General features: G+C 44.3%; 1 long non-coding RNA gene across 14 annotated transcripts; it reads right to left on the bottom strand.

Annotated features, from left to right (window-relative positions):
• Positions 1 to 320: 320 nt before the first annotated feature.
• On the bottom strand, positions 321 to 5,410 carry LOC123143895 (uncharacterized). 14 transcript variants are annotated; one of them, XR_006471126.1, is made up of 5 exons: positions 4,959 to 5,409; positions 4,308 to 4,858; positions 4,039 to 4,177; positions 1,238 to 2,664; positions 321 to 860 (listed from the first exon to the last, which is right to left on the bottom strand). It is a non-coding gene; the product is annotated as an uncharacterized lncRNA (long non-coding RNA). The 14 variants fall into 14 exon arrangements; XR_006471132.1 differs by having other exon boundaries at positions 1,238 to 4,177; positions 4,308 to 4,488; positions 4,571 to 4,858; XR_006471124.1 differs by having other exon boundaries at positions 364 to 860; positions 1,238 to 1,371; positions 2,540 to 2,664; positions 4,039 to 4,858; positions 4,959 to 5,405.
• Positions 5,411 to 25,131: the final 19,721 nt, after the last annotated feature.

Raw genomic sequence — 25,131 nt, 5'->3', positions numbered from 1 at the left:
CTCAGTTTCCCGCTATAGCGGGACATTTCTCACTGGACATTAAGGTAACAAGGCGTGTCGCCCCCAGACAAGAAAGCAAATCCGATGTCTCTGTGAGTCATTGCCACGTTGTAACATACATCTGAATGTCATGCATTACCACGAAACAAAAATATAATGTCCGTTGTTGGGCATATATGCAGCTAATATGCCATGGGCATATATGCAGCTAATATGCCATTGTGTATGTTATTAACTCTTGTAGCAATCAAGCAATGCCTTTATCTGGCTTTTGACATTCAGTTTTGCCAATTCTGGATCAGGACTGCAGATCTTTTTCATGGCTGATTAAAGTAAGTCCCTATCAAACTTTGCTATTTGCGATGAAAGAACCTCCATACGCAATTCAAATGTTTGACATCACCACATTAGTGGGCGAACTGTCTTTCTCCACTCAGATGTCACTTGTTTATGCCTAAGACTGGATTCATGATATTTACAAACTACTAATAGAAGAAAGGTATACACAATATACAAAATTTATTCCATGTACAAAAATCAAATCGCAGATGTATTTTGCATTCATGTTCAAATCTGAATCACCCTCAGATAATTGTCTTCCCAAATCCCAACCTTGTTTTCAGATGAACGACCATCATGTTGAGCTGAATGAAGAGGCGACATGGGCCATGTTGTTCCATGCCCACCACAGCCCACTTCCATACACCGTCATCCCTGTTCACCGCTAAGCTGCCGGCCCCAGCTCTCAAAAGCCCCTGCTCGTCCTCAAGCCAGTCTGTCCACAGATCGCCGGAATGCCCCTGTACCCGCCACCGCTGTGTTATTGTAGTAAGTGTAACGAGCTAATGTAGGAGGGACAACTGCGGTGTGATATGAGGTGAGGATCAGCTAGAGACAATATGATTAAAAGAAAACATCTTTCCAGTGGTAAGTGTAAAATAACCATTGCAAATTAAGCGGACTAAGATGAAAAATTCAGCTTTATGAAAACATGACACTTGAAATCTGGCCGATAGAAGATGATTGTAAAAATATATTCTACTCCCTCTGTAAACAAGAATAAGACGTTATGTCTTACATTTGTTTACAGAGGAATAAAAGCTAAGATGAGATGCAATAATACACAACAAAAGAACAATTGTTTTATGTTTCCCTAAAATAGGTTTCCCATGACACGTTTCAGCAATGAAGTAGGAAGACAGAGTGAAAACTCATATATCATGAAAATGATCTCTACCTGTCCAGAATTTCATGTATAACAGTAACTGGCCCATTTCATCCATTTTAAACAGTCTAGCTACAAAAGCTCACTTGGTTTTAACCAGGCCTTGATCTCCACCAAAGTTTACTGTCATGATTATCAACCATGTCCTGCAGTGTCCCAAAAAAGGTAGATGATCTCGAAGTTCAAAGAATTAAGTTCTCACAGAAAACCATGTATTTCACTTTAGCGAAAAGAGTAACAACAGTTGAACTATGTCCGGAGGCCACTCAATGATGATGATACCTTTTGATTGCAAATGCTACAAGCATTTTACATACTGAAGCTATGGCCGGGTATTGCTACTATTGCACTTGATAGAGATAATCCGATGTGACTCCAATCAAACAACCTCTCCCCAGGATCAACCAGGTCTGAACCACCACTGCCAATAACAACAATCGCTATGCTAGTACTCCCTCCGTTCCAAAATACTTGTCGTGGTTTTAGTTCAAATTTGAACTAAAACCACGACAAGTATTTTGGAACGGAGGGAGTAGATATTATGGTGATAAACTAAGTATGGCACTTGTTATGGTACCGACAAATGTTCTTATGAACTGGAAAATAATCGGCAACAAGTTGACCCTCCTTTCATCGTCCATGCATGATATCTATGTCAACGGAGCAGTGTGGGGTCGCATGGCTTCGATGGTGTCAATGGTATTTTTAAGTACATTTTAATATTATCATGTAGATTAGGCATTATGTTCGCTTCTAATAAGCAACACCTCAGATGAAATGATGGACAATAAAATGTCAAAATGGTGTGCCAAAATTCATCAGATACAATTCCCTTAAGAACTAAGGTATTATTTTCTACATAAACAACAACTCCCTCCATAAAGAAATATAAGAACGTTTAGATCACTATAGTAGTGATCTAAATGCTCTTATATTTCTTTACAGAGGGTGTAATTGCCATCTATATATTTGAGGGAGAAAATCCTTGCTATACATTTCACAGGAATTCGGGGTTCATTGTACCAACTGCATAGAGAATAGGTGATCACATATGTTCGACCATGAGGCAACATTCTTGCATAGAGAATCAAGCAACAAATAATGGGGATCGCAGATGAGGTAGCAAAGAAGTCCATGCCAAAAACAAATCTTGGAGCACCGAGTTGTAGACTACAGCTAGGATTCCAAAATAAAACATACTTCTACATTCTTACACCATGCAAGCAAGTATTGAGATTAAATCTCTACTATTAAACTGGAAGTTCTAAATATATAAAACATGTTGCTGAAGTTGTGTCAAGAGAAAGAAGGTACCTGACTAAAGAATTCAGAACAAAATAATCCAATATGTTGAAATGTATCAATGGATGCCCGCATGTGGCTGCCCCTCAGCATCAGTCTGTCGCTGTCCGAGCACATCCGCCACCTTCTTTCCCTTGCTGAACTTGTCAAATAGATCAATATTTTGTTAAGTACAGTAGTGATCAGTAATTTTTGGGCACCTTAATACAGTGTATTTTGTTCTTTTTTCTTCAGGGATCTATTCCCAATTATCTCAGTAATTAAGGAGCATAGAACACTGGCCGAACTGTTGAACGGCACATTGGGGTCCATCTGTTCAGAGGCTATGTTGTGCAGCCAATCCCAAAGGTATAACATGCATGGAAATTGGTTTCAAGCATCAACTGGTACTGGCCGTCTAGCAATGGAAGAGCCAAATCTCCAGGCCATTTACCTTTATGCCCATGTTTCATTAGGTTTGATATTCATATATATTTACGAATAACTATCTAAATTATCATTTGCAGAGTGTTGATCATGTGGTGGATTTCACAACAGGAAAGAATGATAAAGATTTCGGAAGCATGTCAATGGTTTACCATCATGAATTCAGTGCCTTTGATTTCAACCATTGTTTGCTTTTTGAAGAGTACAAAAATAGCTAAAATGATAATTGCATGGCGTCTCTCTTTCTTTTAATAGGAATAATTGGTTGTTGGTAACTGCTTGTTTCAACATGTCGTTGGTAACTGCTAATTACTCCCAAATAGAGCTGTTGGCCTTCTCCAGCTCCTACACCAGCCCGCTGAGGCATGAGTCCGTGTCGTCCCTTGTGCTCTTTGGCGTCAGGTTCTCGGCATCATCCACCATGCGTCAGGTTCCCAGCGATGTTCACCTGCGTCATGTTGGCCTTCGGCAACAGCGATTCCACAACATCAGGTCGTGAGACTCCACGTCTTGGGGGTGCTCGAACACCATGTGGCTCCACACACTTTCAGATCACATCCTAGTGCAACAACATGAGCAATCTGCCGGACCGATGGGCCACCTAGTTCTTTCCCATTCTTATCTTGTAGATTGAATATTTTTCCCTCTCTAACTATCCGAGCAATCTTTTGTTCGTGTTGAGGCCTTGATCTTCATTTGTAAAAAAAAGATGGATTTTTTTGACTGCTTGCAGTGCAGATGGACAGATAAATAAGCTATGATGATTCAACTTCTTAGTTGTACCATTTGGTAGTATGCTGCTAGAGGAACTGTACTTGTTTTTATTACCATCAGCAACTAACAATTCAGAAATGGATAGAAAACAATAACGGATTCAAGAAGAGTGTAGGGTTAATTTTTGCAAGGATGACATTTTTTAATGCACCACAGACCACAATACCCCACAAAAATGACGAAACCGAGTTAGCACCAACTGAACCTAACCTCCTCACAATAACTCCCCACAGATCAGCTCGATTCAACACTATCTGAACTATGGACCAGGGCACAAACAAGTAGGCAGAGAGAGACGTAGAGTCATGCACCTGCACCACTTGGTCGTGACCCACAGGAGCTTGTTCCTATCCCGCTGGACCTTACCGTAGTTGTACCACGACCATTGCTGCCCCTCTTGCATTTTCTTCACGCCATTCTCCCCATTTGTCACAGTGTGACCAACTCGTGCTGTGTGAGTCAGCAACCAACCAGACACACAAGAGGAAAAAATGTTGAATAAAAATGAAAGACCACATTTTACTGCTCAGAGATCATATGAACCTAATGTGACTTCGTATATATCACTAATTAAGCTTACCTTGTTCTACAATCTGCATGATAAATCTACAGCCGCTAAAGCCATCGCACGAACGACTCCTGAGGCCTTGAGCTGACTAACCTTAGGCCCGTTGCTGCACGAGCTGCGGGCCAGGCGGTGGATCAACGCACGCAACACCACCATTGCCTTGACTTTGCTACGCGGGGAGGAGGTGGCATCTCTGGTGGTTGGCGACGGCATGTCAGAACCCATAGAGGGCGCACAATGGCAACAAGGGTCGAGCAGGTCCTGCAGTTGCATACCGCATCATCATCAATCTGGTGTTCTTCCTCGATTTGAAAATACCTGAGCTCCTCCTCGATGCTGGGCACGGCCCTGCGCGACACGGTCACGCCCTGCCCTGGATGTATTTAAAACTGAAATACATGTAGATACATCATTTTTCTAACAAATCGATGGCCAGTGGTTGTGGTTGACCTGAAACATGAAGAAACCAAATCGATGGCCGGTGCAGAGATAGAGACAGCTAGATGTATTCACGGCAGTAGGAGTCGGGCTGAAACATAGAGACAGCTAACCAAATCGATGACCTGAAACATGAAGAAACCAAACGAAGTCGGGCTGCTTAGTTTGCTGGCCGGCTGCAGGGACTAACGGGCATGGAAGTGAAGTAAAGGGCAAGGAACATACCAGCGGCAGATTGGGCACATACTTCCGCAGCGTGCTCCTCGCCACCGGGGATGGCGACCACCTCGCGGTCAAACGTCACGGTACCCACGGCAGTAGCATCATTGCCGCGGCAGGCCGCGGCCCACGCCTACAGGAACATCCACACGGACCGGCCGTCGACCACGGTCATGCCCTGGCCTGGCCTGCCCTAGGGTTCCGCGGCGGCGGCGTCTCACAAGTCGTAGGCCTCGAATCTCGGCAGAGGCGGCAGATGGGAGCGGCGGAGGAGGAAGACTGCCCGCAGCGCGGGCATGCGCTGCCCTGCCCCAGGGTTCCGCGGCGGTGGCGGCGGCCCCCAAATGGCGGCGGAAGAGGCAGATGGCGGCGGAGGCGGAGGAGGAAGACATTGGCGGAGGAGACGGGGAACCCTAGGAAAACGAGTCGTGGTCCTCGCTCAAGCGGCGGGGGGCGAGGGATGGAGTAGCGAGCGATCGCTGGTTTTTTTTTCGTAGGTTTTTTCCAGAACGAGTTTTTTTCGATCAACCGGAGGGTTTAGCACTGGATATCATGGGAGCCTACCGTTTTTTCTTTCCTGGTTCGAGGGCGAAGGGGGGATCGATGGGATGCGGGAGGTGGGATCGAGGACGAAAAAAACCGTTTCTGGTGGGACGAAAATCGACCGGCGGAGACTACCAACTGCTCCATTAGGAGTAGAGATAATAATCATGTGATGTGTTGTTAAGATAATATACAAATGATGGTTTAACTTGGCAACAATCATGATCGTAGATTGTTATTCAAATAGAGAAATGAATTCAAATTTAGTTTGAATTGCAGCGCTAGTATATACATTTGGAATGCACTAAAATGTTCGTATGAATAGGTTACATGCATTATACAAGTAGCGAAAAAGTTTAATTGCACATAACATGGATTCATAGTTTTGAATAACATTTATTTGTACAGTAAAACGGGACAAGACTCTCCCTTTGTGTGGTGCGAATAGTTTTCGTTTTTGTTTTCTTCGTCGAGGGAAGTGCGAATTGATTTGGTACGTACATTATTACACGTTAGGCTTGTCCCGAAATTTCAACCCGCGCCTTGTTATCTCAAAAATTCAGATATCGCTTTGTCTATTTGTGCTCCGAAAATTCGCGCCTTCACAACCTGCGCCTTGCTATCCCAAAACTAAAACGCGCGCGAAAACTCCCTCCAGCTGCCAAATCCCGACACGCGAAATCCGCCTTCTAACCCTGAGCCGAAAGGGCCGCTAGTTCAAATCGATGGGGGTACTTTGATAACACACCCTACATTTTGGACAAGCGCGTCCCTAAGTCATGGTTTCCCCCTCCCATCACCTCCTTTTCGCCATTCGAAAACCCAGGCCGCCATTACCTCTCTGCTCTAGTCGCGAAACCCCACCCTCCTCCGTCCGCCACCCCACCGCTGCCTAGCCGGAGCCTCTTCCCCGACGATGTCGTCCAACGCAATAGCTCGACGTCCCTCATCCACCACCCTAGATGAGGATTCGTCGTCGATCTCATCGTCCCGCCGGTTCAGCCGCCCCGACCTCCACCTCCAAGGAGCAGCTCCGACGATCACCTCGTCTATCACGGCTGCTCCATCCCCACAGCACGCCTTAACCTGCTCCACCAGAACCGCAGCATCCTCACCGACTCCTCGGACGAAGCCAAGGCCTACTCGGCGCCACCAAAGAGGTTGTACACTCATCACATCACATCTTCTACTTAACTTGACCTCCCGGCACCGCCGGTGCTCGATCACGCTCCCCCATGGCGCGGCTACCTCGTAGGCTGCGCCACCGGCGACATCTCCATGGCGGATCTCCCCCGGTGCGAGGCTCCCTCGACGGCCGCGTCCATACCAGTCGGAGCTGTTGCTGCTGCTCCGGCTCTCCTCGCTCGTGGTGATGCTGCTGCTCCGGCTCTTGCTCGCTCGCGCTGCTGCTGCTGCTCCGGCTCTCGCTCACTGTTGCTGCTGCTCCGGCTCTCGCTCGCTCACGCTGCTGCTGCTGCTGCTCCGCCTCTCACTCACTCGCGTTGCTGCTCTGCTCTTCCCCTCGCTCGTGTTGCTTCTTTTCTCTTGCTCTCGCTCGCGCTGCTGATGCTGCTACACGAGTTGCTGCTCTGGCTCTGGTTCACGCTGCTGCTCCAGGTGCTGCTGCTTCGGCTGCTATCTGCTACTGTGTTCCCTGTTGATCGCCTGCTGATTTAGATCACTGTTTCTCTACTACTAGTGCTCGAGCGGCCTAAACTACATGTGAAGTGCATCTCTGCTACCAGTGCGTTTAGTTTCGACAGTAACATTCAGATTCCATAGTAAATTTCAGTTTCGACAGTTAAGTTCAGAGTCAACAGTTTTTACCTCATCTGTTGTAGTCAGGTGTTTTTTGGTGATGTAAATTTTACATCTACCACTTTTTGGTAATGTATTTTACATCATCTATTGGATGCTATTAGGATCCCACTTGAGATTAACGATGTTTGTCTTGTGCTACTTCAGCCTCGATGTCTTACGGCTCGCCGGAGCTGCTCCAACGATGGAACCATCCATCACTACAGAGCAGTACCCTGGACGCCGTCTACAGACGCCTCAGATCTTCCACCACACCTCCGATAGCCACCTCTGCCGCAACTTCTTCAGCGAGCAACCCAATGATGTTGAGGTTGACACGGCTACGCCAAAGAGGTTGTACACTTGTCGCATCACTTATTACTCTACATTCATGTCGATCCATTAGGGATATTTTGGTTCAAAGGAAAAAGTAAAGGAAAAACATAGCAATAGGAAATTTTCCTATGGTACTCTACTATTCAATTATCCATGCATTTGGTTGAAAGGAATGGAGCAAAACATCCACCTGGTCCTACTTTTCCGATGCATGAAAACAGGACTAAGTCCATTAGTGGCAGAATAAGATTCTAACTATACACACTTTCATATGGTTTCACTTTAATTTGGCCATGTTTCTTTGCATTCCTCTTGTCTTCCAATTCCTGTGAAACAAACACCCAAGTTGACAGAAATCCTGTGTTTACAAATGCTTTGTTTCCAACGTGCATTCCTATCCTATTTCAGTGTTTTTCCTATCCCTGCGTTTTTAGAATCCTGCAAGCCAAAGGAGCCCTTACAGAATTACTTCAGTTACAGATAGGTGTCGAAGAAAACTTTGTGTGGTTTGTCCTGCTCCTGCCGCGACGTCGTCCACCTCACCTGAGCTACTCCATCGACAGAAGCATCCACCATACCAGACATGACGACTCCCGACCTTCTTTCGCCGCCTCGGATCTCCTTCCCTATCACCGGCACCCACCGCAACTGCATCACCATCATCGACTCAACAGATGAACCTTAGGAGTACACGGGTCCACAAGAGAGGTCACACTCTTTTGTTTCTACTTATGGTACGCATTGCTTAATATTACCTGCTACTTTATCACCCTGTTCACCTCTTAGACTCTAGTCAGGTCCGAATTAATGTTCAAACTTGACTTTTAAAATGCTTGTGGGGCACATATCGAGGCAGCAATCAATACTATCTTTGTCTATTTGAAAGGATCGAGAAGAGGTGTCTAGAGGGGGGTGAATAGACTCTAAGTAAGAAAAGTTGCAGTTTTTAATTTCTTTGAGTTGAAGTGGAGTTTTGGCACAAGTTTAAACATCCACAATACATATCAAGCAAGCATGACAAGAGTATATGAGCAGCGGAAAGTAAAGCATGCAAGTTACAAGAATGTAAAGGGATGGGATTGGAGTGTGCAAACGCAATTTGGAGACACGGAGATTTTGTATCCGTGGTTCCGATAGGTGGTGCTATCGTACATCCACGTTGATGGAGACTTCAACCCACGAAGGGTAACGGTTGCGTGAGTCCACGGAGGGCTCCACCCACAAAGGGTCCACGAAGAAGCAACCTTGCCTATCCCACCATGGCCGTCGCCCCCGAAGGACTTGCCTCACTCGGGTAGATCTTCACGAAGTAGGCAATCTCCTTTCCCTTACAAACTCCTTGGTTCAACTCCACAATCTTGACGGAGGCTCCCAAGTGACACCTAGCCAATCTAGGAGACACCACTCTCCAAGAGGTAACAAATGGTGTGTTCATGATGAACTCCTTGCTCTTGTGCTTCAAATGATAGTCTCCCCAACACTCAACTCTCTCTCACAGGATTTGGATTTGGTGGAAAGAAGATTTGAGTGGAAAGCAACTTGGGGAAGGCTAGAGATCAAGATTTATGTGGTTGGAATGGAATATCTTGACCTCAACACAAGTGTAGGTGGTTCTCTCTCAGAAAATGTATGTTAGAAGTGTAGGCATGTTCTGATGGCTCTCTCCACGAATGAAGAGTGGGTGGAGGGGTATATATAGCCTCCACACAAAATCTAACCGTTACACACAAATCACCAAACTCGGTGGGACAGATTCAGAGAACTCGGTCAGACCGATTTAGTTCATAATGTGACCGTTAGGCATTTTGGTGGGACCGATATGATCAACTCGGTAGGACCGATGTGCTAGGGTTAGGGTAAAGCCTCAACTCGGTTTGACCGATTACACAAACTCGGTGGGACCGATTTGGGTAATAAGCGAAACAGAGAGTTGGCCAAGCAAACTCGGTGGGACCGATTGCATACCTCGGTGAGACCAAAATTATTGCAGTAGGCAACAGAGAGTTTGCAAGCCCATCTCGGTGAGACCGAGATCCCATCGGTGAGACCGAATTGATTAGGGTTTCTGGCAGTGGCTATGTCAAGAGAACTCGGTGGCGCCGGATAGAAAGTTTCGGTGGGGCCGAGTTTGACTTTTGGTTTGGGACATATGTGGATGTGAGAAAGTGGTTGAGGGCTTTGGAGCATATCACTAAGCACTTTGAGCAAGAAACTCATTAAGCAACACCTCATCCCCTCTTAATAGTATTGGCTTTCCTATGGACTCAATGTGATCTTGGATCACTAAAATAGAAAATGTAGAGTCCTGAGCTTTGAGCTTGAGCCAATCCTTTGTCCTCAGCATCTTGAAGGGGTTCCACATCCTCTAGTCCATGCCACTCCATTGTTGAACTTATCTGAAACATACTAGGTAGAGCATTAGTCCAACAAGAGATATGTTGACATTAATTACCAAAATCACCCAGGGAGCACTTGTGCTTTCAATCTCCCCCTTTTTGGTAATTGATGACAACATACATCAAAGCTTTAGGTAAAGATATAGATAATAACAAGTAAAGCTTTGGAAAGACATGTAACAGGCTCCCCCTACATGTATGCAATCATGTAAATATGGAATATAGGAGCATGTGAATGCATAAGCATGACAGAGTAAGCAATGTGTTACATGTATCTTGGCTATATGCATCAGAGCAAATGATGTGAATATAGGAAATGTACCTTCATGCTCATGAGTCCTTCTTGCAAACAATATGTACATCAGCAAGAAGTCCTCATACACATGACCGTGATGCATATACTTACCTTGTGGTCTTGAGTTGGCTTAGGAAGGAATGAACCTGAGTAAACAAGGTTAGATAACACAGATACACCTACTAGCCAGAGCAAACAAAAGAAACCACAAGAGTACCAAGACTGGGATGACATGTAGAGAGTGAGTACTAAGTACCCCATTGGATATAGACATGTCCCCAAAGGTAAAGATGTGCAATGAATTCAAGGATTTCCTTCCCTTAGGTGTCTTGCTCCCCCTGAATCTAGCATGGGATACTGGGATAAGATAGGGAACAGAAAATCAGAGCAAAGAAAAGAGACAGAGCTAATGCAAACAATCAAATATGAACATGTCTTTCCCCTCTAAAAGACATGTGACTTCTCTCCTCTTGAACACCAAGCATTTGGGGTTTCTTACACTCTCCCCCTATAGAAATGATTAAGCTTTGATGTGATCTCTCTCCCCCTTTGACATCAATTTCCAAGAAGGGTTCTTCTGGATTTTTGTTACAAATGGGTTTGGTCCTTGACACTACAGGAATAAGCTACTTTGCCGTCTGCCAAGGCAGACGACAAAGGCATGGAAGGCGGACGGCAAAAGGCGCCGGCAAAGACAGGCTCGGCAAAGACCTTCTTTGCCGTCTGCTTTCTGAATCGGACGGCAAAGGGGCCTTTGCCATCAGCGGCTGACGGCAAAGAAAGCCGACGGCAATAAATTCGCTGTTAGTCCGTTAGGTGGCTAATGGCAGTATTTGCCGTCCGCGGCTGACGGCAAATAGCATCAGGCCTTTACCGTTGGCCGAATGACGTCAGTTGGACGTCACTGCCCACCAAAGCTTTGCCGTCCGCCGCTGTAGTCAAAGGCTTTGCCGTCCGCCACTGTAGGCAAACAGACCAAATGGGTCAGCTCCCAGGAAGCACCGTCGGCTGCCACGTGGCTTCTTTGCTGTCCGCGGCGGACGGCAAAGAGCCCGTTGCCGTCGGTGGCAGACGGCAAAGAGCCTGCATTGCATTTTTTTCTATTTTTTTAAATCCAATAATTTTCACAGCAAATATATATGACAAATATATATATATATTTCACAGGGCTATTTCACAGCAAACATATGACATATCCAGCACATAAGTTCATACATAGCAAGTTCATACATATATAGTCCCATCCATTCATACATAGCAAGTTGCACATACACATTGTTCCATCCATGCAAGTACCATGCAAAGTCATCAAGATAGCAAGTTCCATCATAGCAAGCTAAGAATACTATAAGAGAATGAAAGAAAAAACAAGCACTCCATCATAGAAAGCTAGCTTCCGTGAAGTGAATGAAATCTGCAAAATGGCAAATAAGAAAGTTAGAAAAAGGTGACTAGAAGAAGAAGTATATGTCATTTATGAACTAACTTAGGTGAAATGGATCATTTATGAGCTAACTTAGTTGAAATGGATCGTTTATGAGCTAACTAAGGTGAAATGGATCGTTTATGAGCTAACTAAGGTGAAATGGATCATTTATGAGCTAACTTAGTTGAAATGGATCGTTTATGAGCTAACCTAGGTGAAATGGATCGTTTATGAGCTAAGTTAGGTAAAATGCATCATTTTAGAGCTAACCTAGGTAAGATGGGTCATTTTGGAGCTAACCTAGGTAAAATGGGTCATGTTAGAGCTAACTTGGATAAAATGGATCATTTATGAGCTAACTAAGGTAAAATGGGTCATTTTAGAGCTAACTTGGGTAAAATGGATCATTTATGAGAACTAAGGTAAAATGGGTCATTTTAGAGCTAACTTAGGTAAAATGGATCGTTTATGAGCTAACTAAGGTAAAATGGATCATTTTAGAGCTAACTTAGGTAAAATGGATCGTTTATGAGCTAACTAAGCTAATTATGCCATTTTTGACATAAGTAAGCTAAGTACATGTCATTATTGAGCAAACGTAGTTAACTAAGCATATTAGAGCTAACTTGGGTCATTTTGGAGGAAACAAAGCTAAGTATAGATCGTTTTAGAGCTAACTTAGGTAAAATGGATGGTTTTGGAGGTCAGTAAGCTTATTAAGTCATTTTGGAGGAAATAAAGCTAAGTCTAGGTCTTTATGCATTTGTTAAGCAAAACACTAGAGAAACTTACCGTGATCATGGAGGTGTAGGAGCGGGCTACTAATAATCTCGATCACTATCATCAATAAATGCATAATCATCATCATCACTATCATCAATGACGTGCTCATAGGGTTCGGCGGCATCAACATGTGGAAGGCCACCTTGACGTAATCGGTCAAGCATTGACAGGTCATCCGCAGCAGTAACCTCTTCTTGTTCCGGCTCTTCTTGTTCCTCCTCTAGGGTGATGCCGGATTCACTGTCGCTGTCTACTTCAATGTTTTGGGGTGAAGTATAGCGGTTCTTGAAACATTTTTTTTGGAAAGACGTGTCTCTTGGAAGAATTCTCCTTCATATGTGTCTGGGTTAATGTGAGGTTCATAATCCTCTTCCTTTGGGGGAGATAGTCTAGCACGTGGCGGCACTTCATAAACGACATCCCAACCTTTCAGATTTGGATTAGTTTGGTAGGCCCACGGTAGATAGAATACCTGGGTCGCTTGTTGAGCCGTAATATAGACATCAGGAACATCTAAATGGGTGCTTTGTTTGATTTCAACTAGCCCTATATGTTCATGAGTCCTTCTAGTCTCCTTCGGCTGAAACCAATAACATTTGAAGAGTACGACATTCGTTGGGTTTTCACCATAGAATAGAAGTTCATAAATTGCTTCAACTCTCCCATAATACTCGGTACCTCCTTCGCCGATAGCAGATACACAACAATTTGTAGACTTTCGGTCGGCCATAGATAACTCTTTGCCATAGGTACGAAAGCGATACCCGTTGATGTCGTATTTGTCAAATGAACGGACCTTATAATCAAAACCATTAGCGACTCGTCTCAATTCGGCGTCCATAGACTCTGAATTAGCCTACAAGTTTAATACGAAAGGATTGTTGCATTAGGCACAAATTAGCGAATGAAATGAAATGGTCTAATAGAAATTACCGTTTGTTTGAACCAAGAGATGAAACCGGGATAGCCGCCTCCTTGCTTTGCGGGAAGCTCATACTCTTCGACGGAATCCTTTTGGATCACCGCTCCATACGAGAATATGGCGACGTATCGACTATATGAAATATCCAGGAATAAGAGCAGTTCAAAGGAAATAGAAGTTGTGAAACAATGTACCAAGAACTTACTAGATGTACAGCCGCACTTCTGTCAGGTTGTTGAAGATATACAACGTAATGGTCCGCCATTCTTCGTTATCCAAAGATACTGGTTTCGAACCACTGGCTGGTGCGAGATTCCCTTTGAATAGGCTGAGGTTGGATCCACCCTTTTGAGGTTCGTCAGCATTGTACCGAGGCTTCAGATTATGCAAATGACGATTTTTGGCTTCGTAGTGTGCTGTCACGAAGTTTGCCGCCTCCTCAGTGATGAATGCCTCAGCCATCGATGCTTCAATTCTACATTTATTTTTACATTTTTGTCGAAGCGTCTTCTACATCCTCTCAGTTGGGTAGCACCAACGATTTTGCACGGGCCCCCCCAATCTTGCCTCGGTTGAGAGATGCAAAATCAAATGCTGCATTGGATTAAAGAAGCCCGGTGGAAAGATCTTCTCTAACATGCATTATGAAGTTCCGTTTGCTATAGGTGTCGTATGTCTTGAACCCATTATCCCAGGCTTCTTGCAATTCGTCCTTAAGCGGCTACATGTACACCTTCATATTTTTCCCCGGATAGTTGGGCCCTGGAATTATCAACGTCAGGAAAATGTTCTTTCTTTGCATAATCTGTCCGGGGGGGGAGATTGAGTGGAAAGACAAATACGGGCCAACAACTGTATTGGGTTGCCGTCAGACCAAACACACTGAACCCATCCATGCTGATGCCGACTCGAGGATGCCTTGGATCTGCCGCTTTGTCATCATGTAATTCATCAAACTTCCTCCACGCAACACCATCCAATGTGTGTACCATCATCAGATTCCCATCTGCATCTAGTTCGGTTCTTTTGCCCGTTTTGTGCCATGCCATCTGTCTGGCCGTCTCTTCAACCATGAAAAGACGTTGAAGTCTTGGTACGATTGGCATATACCGAAGAACACTAACGGGGATTTTGGTCTGCGTCTTCTCACCCATACCGTTGTCTACCACAACATACCTGGAAGACTTGCAAATGGGACAATAGTTCAAGTCCGCATATTCAAGCCTAAATAAGGCACATCCTTTATCACAGGCATGTATCTTCTCATAGGGCATCTTCAGTGCACGGAGGATTTTGTCCGACTAGTACATGTTTGCAGGCATTACATGGCCTTTGGGCAGAAAGCGTCCAAATACTGTCATAATTGCATCGTAGCATTCTCCGCCCAAGTTGAACTGAGCCTTCAGAGCCATTACTTGTGAGATGGCATCCAACTGACAAAGCTAAGTGTTCTCGTGGAGCGGACGTTTTGAAGACTCCAACATTTCATTGAAGGCCTTTGCAGATTCCTCCATCTCTTCGTCCGAATCCCGAGCGTCATCCAAGTCTTGCACCACGTTTTCCATCCCGGTACCATGCTCGTTGGTGCGACGACGAACCACCTCAGCTCGGTCACGTTGGGCAGACTCACCATGAAATGTCCACACAGTATAATTGGGCGTAAAACCACTCTTTTGCAGGTGTTTGCCCATTTCAGCCTCTGTCCTCTTTTCCCAATTGTCGCACCGGAAACAGGGGCACCAGGTTTTCCTCTGGCCATTTGCAAAAGCGGCTTGCACAAACCCCTTGGTTTTTGTGAACCATTCAGTGCTCCATTTGTTCTGACCAGTGTGCCCGGTGTACATCCACACACGATCACTCATCTTGACTTTCAGAGCTACTGGACACACAAAATTATATAATATATAATTCACCATGTATATATTCATCAGTTGATCTAGTTTGTCAATTTTATTACGTCCATGCAACCTACACTCTAATAGGTAATGATAGGTCCTAATCCCACCCTAGTATGTGTATATTGGGTTCATTTTCCCATGCTATGCTCCGGATCCGACGCAATATTTCGGCAGCACCTCCCCACTGTTCTCCTGATACACGTCTCTGCAATAAACAGAGAGGATGTGTACCCGGAGAACAACAGGGGAGGCACTGACGAAATTTATGCGTCGGATCCGGAGCAAAGCATAATGGGAAAACGAACCCAATCTACACATACTCGGGCTGTCCATGGATAGCGTTGGACAATTCGAAAGAATCACGGTTATAAATATGCAAATGCATGCATATTTATAGATGTAACCCTTTCGAACGGGAGACGCATAGTGGTTACGCATACTGATGATTGACACCTATAGCTAGCAAGTTTCATCGGCACGAAGACCGGAACAGAGCAAATGAAGGGGGGAGGAGGAGATGTCATTTGTGCTCACCAACGAACGCAGGGGCGGAGCTCGTCGAATGCACGGGGAGGTCGTCAAACACCACACCCTCGCAGCGACGAAACAACTGCACATTTGAATCCACCCGATAAACACAAATATGTATGATGTTTTGCATAACAAAATCGAAATATATACGTCCTAACTCATAATTCACAAATATATGACCCCGTCGGCCTCTGGAAGTCCAAAGAGCACCTTCTACATATTCTTCTTTTCTTCTTCTTCTTCTTCTTCTTCTTCTTCTCCCCTCCTCTTCTTCTCCTACACTTTCTTCTTCTTCTTCTCCCCTCCTCTTCTTCTCCTACACTTTCTTCTCCTTCTTCTTCTCCCCTCCTCTTCTTCTCCTACACTTTCTTCTTCTTCTTCTTCTCCCCTCCTCTTCTTCTTCTTCTTCTTCTTCTTCTTCTTCCCCTTCTACATATTCTTCTTTTCTTCTTCTTCTTTTTTCATCTTTTTTCTACTTCTTTTAATTATATGACTAATTATCTAAAACCCATGCACTAAATCTAACACTAACACATATCTACCACTAAACCTAACACTAACAATTAAACAGCAAAAAAAACAGAAAAATAACTCACCGGAGCCGACGGGGGCCAGGGCTTGGCAACGGCAGGGTGGCGGTGGCGACGGGGGCCGCAGGGCTCCGGCCGGGGCGGTGGAGCTCATCATGGGGGAGGGGCGGTGGAGCTCATCAGGGGGGAGGGGCGGTGAGCGGCGGACCCGAGCCGGCAGGGAGGCGGGGGCGATGGGGCCGCGGTGGCGGGTGGCGGGTGGCGGGGGCGGCGGCGGCGTCGGGGTGGTGGTGCGGCGGGGTGGTGGGGCGACGGCCGGGGCGTCGGCGGGTGGGTGAGGCGGCGGGGTGGTGGGGTGACGGGGCAAGCGGCGACGGGTGGTGGGGGCGGCGGCGGGTGGCGGGGGCAGCGGCGTGGTGGCTCGGGGAGGAGAGAGGGAGAGAAACAGAGAGATGGATCAGGGGTGGGGTGGGTCTCGCCGTTAGTTAGGTTAGTTCTTTGTCGTCCGCCAAACCTTTACCGCCAACTTTTTTTTCTCTTTGCCGTCTACTAGGAGACGACAAAGAGGGGGGCCGTTAAGTTTTTTTTAACCAGCCCGTTAGTGGGGACCACCACTCTCTTTGCCGTCTGCTAACTGACGGCAAAGATTCTTTGCCGTCAGCCAGCGGACGGCAAAGAATTGGCTGATGGCAAAGACCTTCTTTGCCATCAGCCAGTTCTTTGTCGTCCGTTTTCCTTAAGCGGACGGCAAAGACCTTCTTTACCGTCAGCCAGCAGACGGCGAAGACTTGGCTGACGGCAAATAAGCTAATTCCAATAGTGTGAGTCACGGAACAAAGCAGCAAGTCGGATGTGATGCTGGTAGAGGACAAGAATCATTGAGTGGAGCTGGAGCAAAAAGAATGCAGGAACAAGTGGCAAGTTGTCTTTCCTGCAGTGAAATCGGTGGCACCGAGTTGTGTGCTTTGGTTGCACAGAAGGGATTCGGTTGGACCGAAGGAAACAAACCGGTGTGACTGAGTTCACCATAGTGAAAACACTTGTCACCTCAGCTCACTAGGCAGGTAAAATCTCACAAGGATTTGCAAGGAATTAACAGAAAGATTTGCAATGAATTGGATGCAGGGAATGCAGAAAAAGAAAAGAAATCTAGATGAAGTTTTTTTGAAAGGGGAAACAAATATGCATGAGACAAATGCAAGAGCACAGAAAAACATAAGAGAACTTCATCTAGAATTGGGCGGCGACAAAGTCACCTATGTTATAGTACATTGACTTAGGAGTCAAGTGAGGACACTTCATCATAGGTCATACTCATCATTTTAAGCTCAAAATGGGGTTACCATTTTTCGTTTAAGCATCTTGATGTATTCTCATCTTGTTGAGTTGCTTTGACCCATGACTTGGAGTAAAGCTTCTCTAAGATGGAATAACATACCTTGGATGGTGGTGTTGATCTTGATCATGTAGTTGAACTTGTGTGGGTTGCTCAAGGTTGATGTAGCTCATCAAGAGTTGGGAGCACCACTTGGAATTTGAGTTCATCTACCTACATGGGTTAGATAGCATGCAAGGGTGCAAATATATCCAAGACATATAAATAGCAACATGAAAGAAATATCAAGGATTAGTCAAAGGCTCATGCCTTGCATGTATCCAAATGGAGTTCCTACTCCAAGTTTGAAGCATCAATGATGTTCAATTCACCTCTCAAACGGCAAAAGACTTTCTCATCAAGCGGTTTGGTAAATATATCCGCCAATTTCTTATCGGTGCGAACATGCTTAAGATCAACGTCCCCTTTGGCAACGTGATCTTGAATGAAATGATGACGAACTTCAATATGCTTAGTTCGAGAATGTTGCACGGGATTGTGAGCAATCTTGATAGCACTTTCATTGTCACAAAGCAATGGAACATGTTTCACATATATCCCATAGTCCTTAAGAGTTTGGGTCATCCAAAGTAATTGAGCACAACATGAACCAGCGGCAATGTATTCCGCTTTGGCGGTGGATAAGGATACCGAGTTTTGTTTCTTGGAGGACCAAGACACAAGAGATCTACCAAGAAATTGACATGTACCCGAAGTGGACTTTCTATCAACCTTGTCTCCGGCATAGTCCGAATCGGAGTAACCAACAAGATCGAAAGAAGACCTCTTAGGATACCAAATGCTAAAATTTGGTGTGTGTATTAAGTATCTCACTATCCTTTTCACAGCCTTAAGATGACATTCTTTAGGGGCCGCTTGATATCATGCACACATGCACACACTTAGCATAATATCGGGACGAGAGGCACATAGATATAACAATGAACCAATCATGGAGCGGTAAACCTTTTGATCAACCGGTTCACCATCTTTGGTCAAATCAAGATGTCCACTAGTAGGCATGGGTGTAGTCATACCTTTGCATTCTTGCATATTGAACTTCTTGAATAAGTCCTTGGTGTACTTTGTTTGAGAGACAAAGGTACCTTCCTTAGTTTGTTTGATTTGCAAACCAAGAAAGAATTTGAGTTCACTCATCATAGACATCTCAAACTTCTCCGACATTAGCTTTCCAAACTTCTCACTAAAATGAGGGTTAGTTGAACCAAATATAATATCATCAACATAGATTTGGCACACAAATAGTTCTCCATTAACCCTTTTAGTAAAAAGAGTAGAATCTATTTTTCCAATTTCAAAGCCTTTTTCAATAAGGAACTTTGTCAAGCATTTATACCACGCTCTAGGAGCTTGTTTAAGACCATAAAGAGCTTTGTGTAGTTTGTAAACATGATTAGGTTTCTTAGGATTGACAAAGCCGGGAGGTTGTTTAACATAAACTTCCTCCTCTATTTCACCATTTAGAAAAGCACTTCTAATGTCCATTTGGTACAAGGTGATATCATGGTGATTAGCATAAGCAAGTAAGATCTGAATGGACTCAAGTCTAGCAACGGGGGCATATGTCTCACCATAGTCCATACCTTCGACTTGAGTGTAGCCTTGGGCGACTAGACGAGATTTGTTGCGGACGAATTTACCATATTCATATTGCTTGTTGCGAAACACCCATTTGGTACCGATGATGTTGTGGTTGTTGTCGGGCTTCTCAACCAATGTCCACACTTGATTTCTCTCAAAGTTGTGTCTCTTCATGCATTGCGTTTATCCAATCCGGATCTTCCAATGCTTCTTCAACCTTCATAGGTTCAATGCTAGAGATGAATGAATAATGTTCACAAAAGTTGGCCAAACGAGTTTTAGAGCGAGTGATTCTCCCGGTTTGGATATCATTGTAGATTTGCTCGACGGGATGGTCTTTGGTGACTCTTGCTCGAACTCGTGGGAGCTTTTGCTTGGCTCGGGGTGGAACATCTTCTTCATCTTGTCCTTCTTCTTGGCCTTCTTCATTGTTGACGTTGTCATTCTCTTGTCGTGGTGGAGAAGGAGGTTGTTGATGTTCATCTTGGTGTACTTCCTCGTTTTCTTTGTCTTGGTGTGTCCCACTTGTGGATGCTTCCGTATCAACTCTTGGTTCACCTTGTCATGAGGTGGAAGCTTCCACTTGGATGGACGAGGTACTCTCCTTCACCTCCGTTGGACGAATCTTGCCAATAGACAAGTCTTGGATTGCTTCTGAAGGGGTCTTTGTCTCCTACATCAATTGGCAATTGCTCTACTTGTGAGCCGTTAGATTCATCAAACTTCACATCTACCGTCTCTTCAACCTTTCGGGTGAAATTGTTGTAGACACGGTAAGTGTGAGAGTTTGAGCCATAACCAAGTAGGAAACCTTCATGAGATTTAGGAGAAAATTTAGAACGACGATGCTTATCAAGAATGTAGCACTTTGAGCCGAATACTCGAGATTATCCAACTTGGGGTTTGTAACCGGTGAGGAGCTCGTATGCCGTCTTGCCGAGTAGCTTGTGAAGATACAAGCGATTTGTTGCATGACAAGCTGTCTCAACTGCTTCAGCCCAAAAGTGTTTTGGAATCTTACACTCATCAAACATCGTTCTTGCCATCTCAATAAGAGTCCGGTTCTTCCTGTCAACAACTCCATGTTGTTGAGGTGTGTACGTAGTCGAGAACTCGTGTGAAATCCCCTCTTTTTCAAGAAAGGTATCCACATTTGCGTTCTTGAACTCCGCTCCGTTGTCGCTCCGAACCTTCTTAATCTTCACTTCAAATTGATTTTGGGCCTTCCTAGCGAAGTTTTTGAAGATCTTTTGGACCTGTGATTTACCATCAAGAAAGAACACCCACGTAAATCTTGAAAAATCATCAACTATGACTAGACCAAATGAGTTACCACCGAGACTCTTGTAGGCATTGGGACCAAAGAGATCCATGTGAAGTAGGTCGAGCAGTCTTCTCGTGGTCATGATGTTCTTCACGGGGTGACTCCCTCCAACTTGTTTTCCTTCTTGACAAGCACTACAAAGTCCATCCTTGTCAAATATAACATCTTTTACTCCAAGGATATGATCGCCTTTGATAAGCTTATCAAGATTTCACATGCCCACATGACCTAGCCTTCTATGCCACAACCAGCCTTTAGAAGATTTAGCAATTAAGCAAGTTCTAGGTTGAGCCTTTTTAGTGAAATCAACAATGTAAATATCACCTCTACGTATACCAGTAAAGACCATTTTATGATTGTCTCTTTGAAACACTTGGCAATCTACTTCAGTAAATGGGACATTGAAACCGAAATTAGCAAGTCTAGATACTGAAAGTAAATTGTACCCAAGAGATTCAACGAGCATGACATTTTGTATGGAGCTATCATGTGAGATGGCCACCTTACCGAGGCCAACCACCTTACCCTTTGAGTTATCACCAAAAGTGACATACTTTCGAGGGTCGCCGTTTTCAGCAAGCTCACGAAACATATCTTTGTCTCCGGTCAGATTAGCCATAAGACCAAAGTGTCTCATCGCATCGTCAAGATCATTGTCACTATCATCATCCTCATCATAGTATCCATGTTCAACATCGTCTTATATTTGATCAATTCCTAGAGAGGGTAATTCATTAGATAAATGATCATCACAATGGTCACCTTTATGAATTCTAATAGCTTCGGATACGATATTGCTAATGATTCCAACATCTCCTTTGGCACGCATGAGATTGGTAAGCTCAAATAGACAATCACCAAAAATAGGATCACTAGAATTCATCTTACTCAAGGCAATAGACTTATGAAGAATTTCATCTAAGTTTTGCAAGGAATAGTTTGGAAATCTTTCCTCAAGAAATCTCCATATAGTGTAGGCGCAATCAAGAGTAGGCAAACAACCAATCAAGTTTCTAGGCAAGCCTCTAGTGATAAGATTAACAGTTCTAAGGTTGCGGATCATGTCAATAGACTCATCAAGGGTAGGATGCAAAGGATCAACATGAGGTGCACAAGGGCTAGTAATGTACTTGTTCAAATGATATTCATTGAAGATCTCAAGCATCTCATTTTTTCACTCATGAAATAACTCTCCATCAAGAATAGGCACTCTACGTCTAAGACTCCCCAACGTAGACTCATCCATCTTCCTCCAATGGTGATTAAACCAAAGCAATGGAGACCAAAGCTCTGATACCAATTGAAAGGAGCGAGAAGAGGTGTCTAGAGGGGGGGGGGTGAATAGACTCTAAGTAAGAAAAGTTGCAGTTTTTAATTTCTTTGAGTTGAAGTGGAGTTTTGGCACAAGTTTAAACATTCACAATACATATCAAGCAAGCATGACAAGAGTATATGAGCAGCGGAAAGTAAAGCATGCAAGTTGCAAGAATGTAAAGGGATGGGATTGGAGTGTGCAAACGCAATTTGGAGACACGGAGATTTTTATCCGTGGTTCCGACAGGTGGTGCTATCGTACATCCACGTTGATGGAGACTTCAACCCATGAAGGGTAATGGTTGTTCGAGTCCACAGAGGGCCCCACCCACGAAGGGTCCACGAAGAAGCAACCTTGTCTATCCCACCATGGTCGTCGCCCACGAAGGACTTGCCTCACTCCGGTAGATCTTCACGAAGTAGGCGATCTCCTTGCCCTTACAAACTCCTTGGTTCAACTCCACAATCTTGACGGAGGCTCCCAAGTGACACCTAGCCAATCTAGGAGACACCACTCTCCAAGAGGTAACAAATGGTGTGCTGATGATGAACTCCTTGCTCTGGTGCTTCAAATGATAGTCTCCCCAACACTCAACTTTCTCTCACAGGATTTGGATTTGGTGGAAAGAAGATTTGAGTGGAAAGCAACTTGGGGAAGGCTAGAGATCAAGATTTATGTGGTTGGAATGGAATATCTTGACCTCAACACAAGTGTAGGTGGTTCTCTCTCAGAAAATGTATGTTGGAAGTGTAGGCATGTTCTGATGGCTCTCTCCACGAATGAAGAGTGGGTGGAGGGGTATATATAGCCTCCACACAAAATCTAACCGTTACACACAAATCACCAAACTCGGTGGGACCAATTCAGGGAACTCGGTCAGACCGGTTTAGTTCATAATGTGACCGTTAGGCATTTCGGTGGGACCGATATGATCAACTCGGTAGGACCGATGTGCTAGGGTTAGGGTAAAGCCTCAACTCGGTTTGACCGATTACACAAACTCGGTGGGACCGATTTGGGTAATAAGCGAAACAGAGAGTTGGCCAAGCAAACTTGGTGGGACCGATTGCATACCTCGGTGAGACCGAAAATATTGCAGTAGGCAACAGAGAGTTTGCAAGCCCATCTCAGTGAGACTGAGATCCCATCGGTGAGACCGAATTGATTAGGGTTTCTGGCAGTGGCTATGTCAAGAGAACTTGGTGGCGCCGGATAGAAAGTTTCGGTGGGGCCGAGTTTGACTTTTGGTTTGGGACATATGTGGATGTGAGAAAGTGGTTGAGGGCTTTGGAGCATATCACTAAGCACTTTGAGCAAGAAACTCATTAAGCAACACCTCATCCCCTCTTAATAGTATTGGCTTTCATATGGACTCAATGTGATCTTGGATCACTAAAATAGAAAATGTAGAGCCCTGAGCTTTGAGCTTGAGCCAATCCTTTGTCCTCAGCATCTTGAAGGGGTTCCACATCCTCTAGTCCATGTCACTCCATTATTGAACTTATCTGAAACATACTAGGTAGAAGCATTAGTCCAACAAGAGATATGTTGACATTAATTACCAAAATCACCCAGGGAGCACTTGTGCTTTCACTATTATCTGGTTCACCTAGGGTATGTCGTCTATGTTGTTCATCTTGGGTGGGAAACAAATAGTAAAGCAATCATCATCTGTCTTTTTATTAAAGTAAAGTTATCATCTGCCTGCTATCATTATTTTTGGATCTATCCACTGGTTGTTACCATCACTCTAGATTTCTGCATGCTCTCCTTACATAATCTCACTATATTTTTTTCGTATGCATGTCAGATATGGTACACAGATATGCTGAACATGTAGAGAAAAAGAGAAGAGTTTTGCACGGCAATACAATGTCATGCAAACATCGCTCCATGGTGGGTGCAATGGCAAACCCTCCCCCCTCCAGATTGTAATCCAGAGGAAGATATTTGTTCTGAGGCAGATTCAGACGGAGCTGACCACTCCTATTTACCCCCCGAGGTGTTTGCTCTAACTTGGCATGATGATGTTGGTCATATCATGCATATGTTGCCTTGCAGTGCCTACTTTCGACATCATATATGTCATCTGCTTAGTTTATACATGTTCCATAATGCCACATGTTTAGTTTCTATATCATACATGTGAATTATGCAATCTCATCTCTTTTAGCCAGCCATAATATATGTGAAATATGCAATGCCATCCTGTTTAACCACACATCATATATTTGAATTATATCTTGCCAATTCTTTTCTTCATTACATTTCGATTTGCCAACAATGTTTGTACATTCAACTACTCTTATTGTGAATCAGCCATTTGAGTGGGTGATGGAAAAATCTGGAGTGAAAACAAGGTCTTCAGAGCAGATAGTGCTACCTGTCGAAGCAGATTTCTTCTTGGGTCCCGATAGCTCCTCAGAGATGGATTCAGAGATAAATGACCAGTCCTATTCCCCCACTGAGGTGTATGCTCTAACTTGGCACGATTATACTGCTCATATCATGCATATGGTGTCTTGCATTGCATAGTTTAGACATCATATACACAATATTCAACACCATGTTCTTAGTTCAGACATCATATATGCGAATGCCCTCTGCTTAGTATATAAATCACACGTGTGAATTATATCATGTGATCCTGATTACTTAGATAACATGTATGTGAATTATGTCATGCGAACCTGTTTACTAAAGACATCATATAATTATCTCATGCCATCCTGTTTAGTTAGTAATCATATCTTTGAATTATGCCATGCTATGCTATCCAGTTTAGATAAACATCATATATGTGAAATTATGTCATGCTATCCTTAAACAATATACATGTGAACTATTTCATGCCCTCTTTTTTCCACACTATCTATTGCATCTGTCTCTCATACAAGGTTAGTACATTCAACTATTTTTATTGTTTACCAGCCATTCAAATTGAAGGGGGTGATGACAGTATCTAGCGGAGTAAGAACACGGTCTTCAAATAAAACAGTGCTACCTCTTGGTGGAGATAGCACCCCGGTTGTACATGCACGAGAACCAGCCCTACCACACATAACCCAGACTCTCGCAGATTGTACCCCTACTCCGATGGACAGAG

This window comes from Triticum aestivum, chromosome 6D (assembly GCF_018294505.1).
Source record: "Triticum aestivum cultivar Chinese Spring chromosome 6D, IWGSC CS RefSeq v2.1, whole genome shotgun sequence".
Classification (NCBI taxonomy): Eukaryota; Viridiplantae; Streptophyta; class Magnoliopsida; order Poales; family Poaceae; genus Triticum; species Triticum aestivum.
Note: the sequence above shows the minus strand (reverse complement) of the source record. Positions and strands in the feature narration are given on the sequence as shown.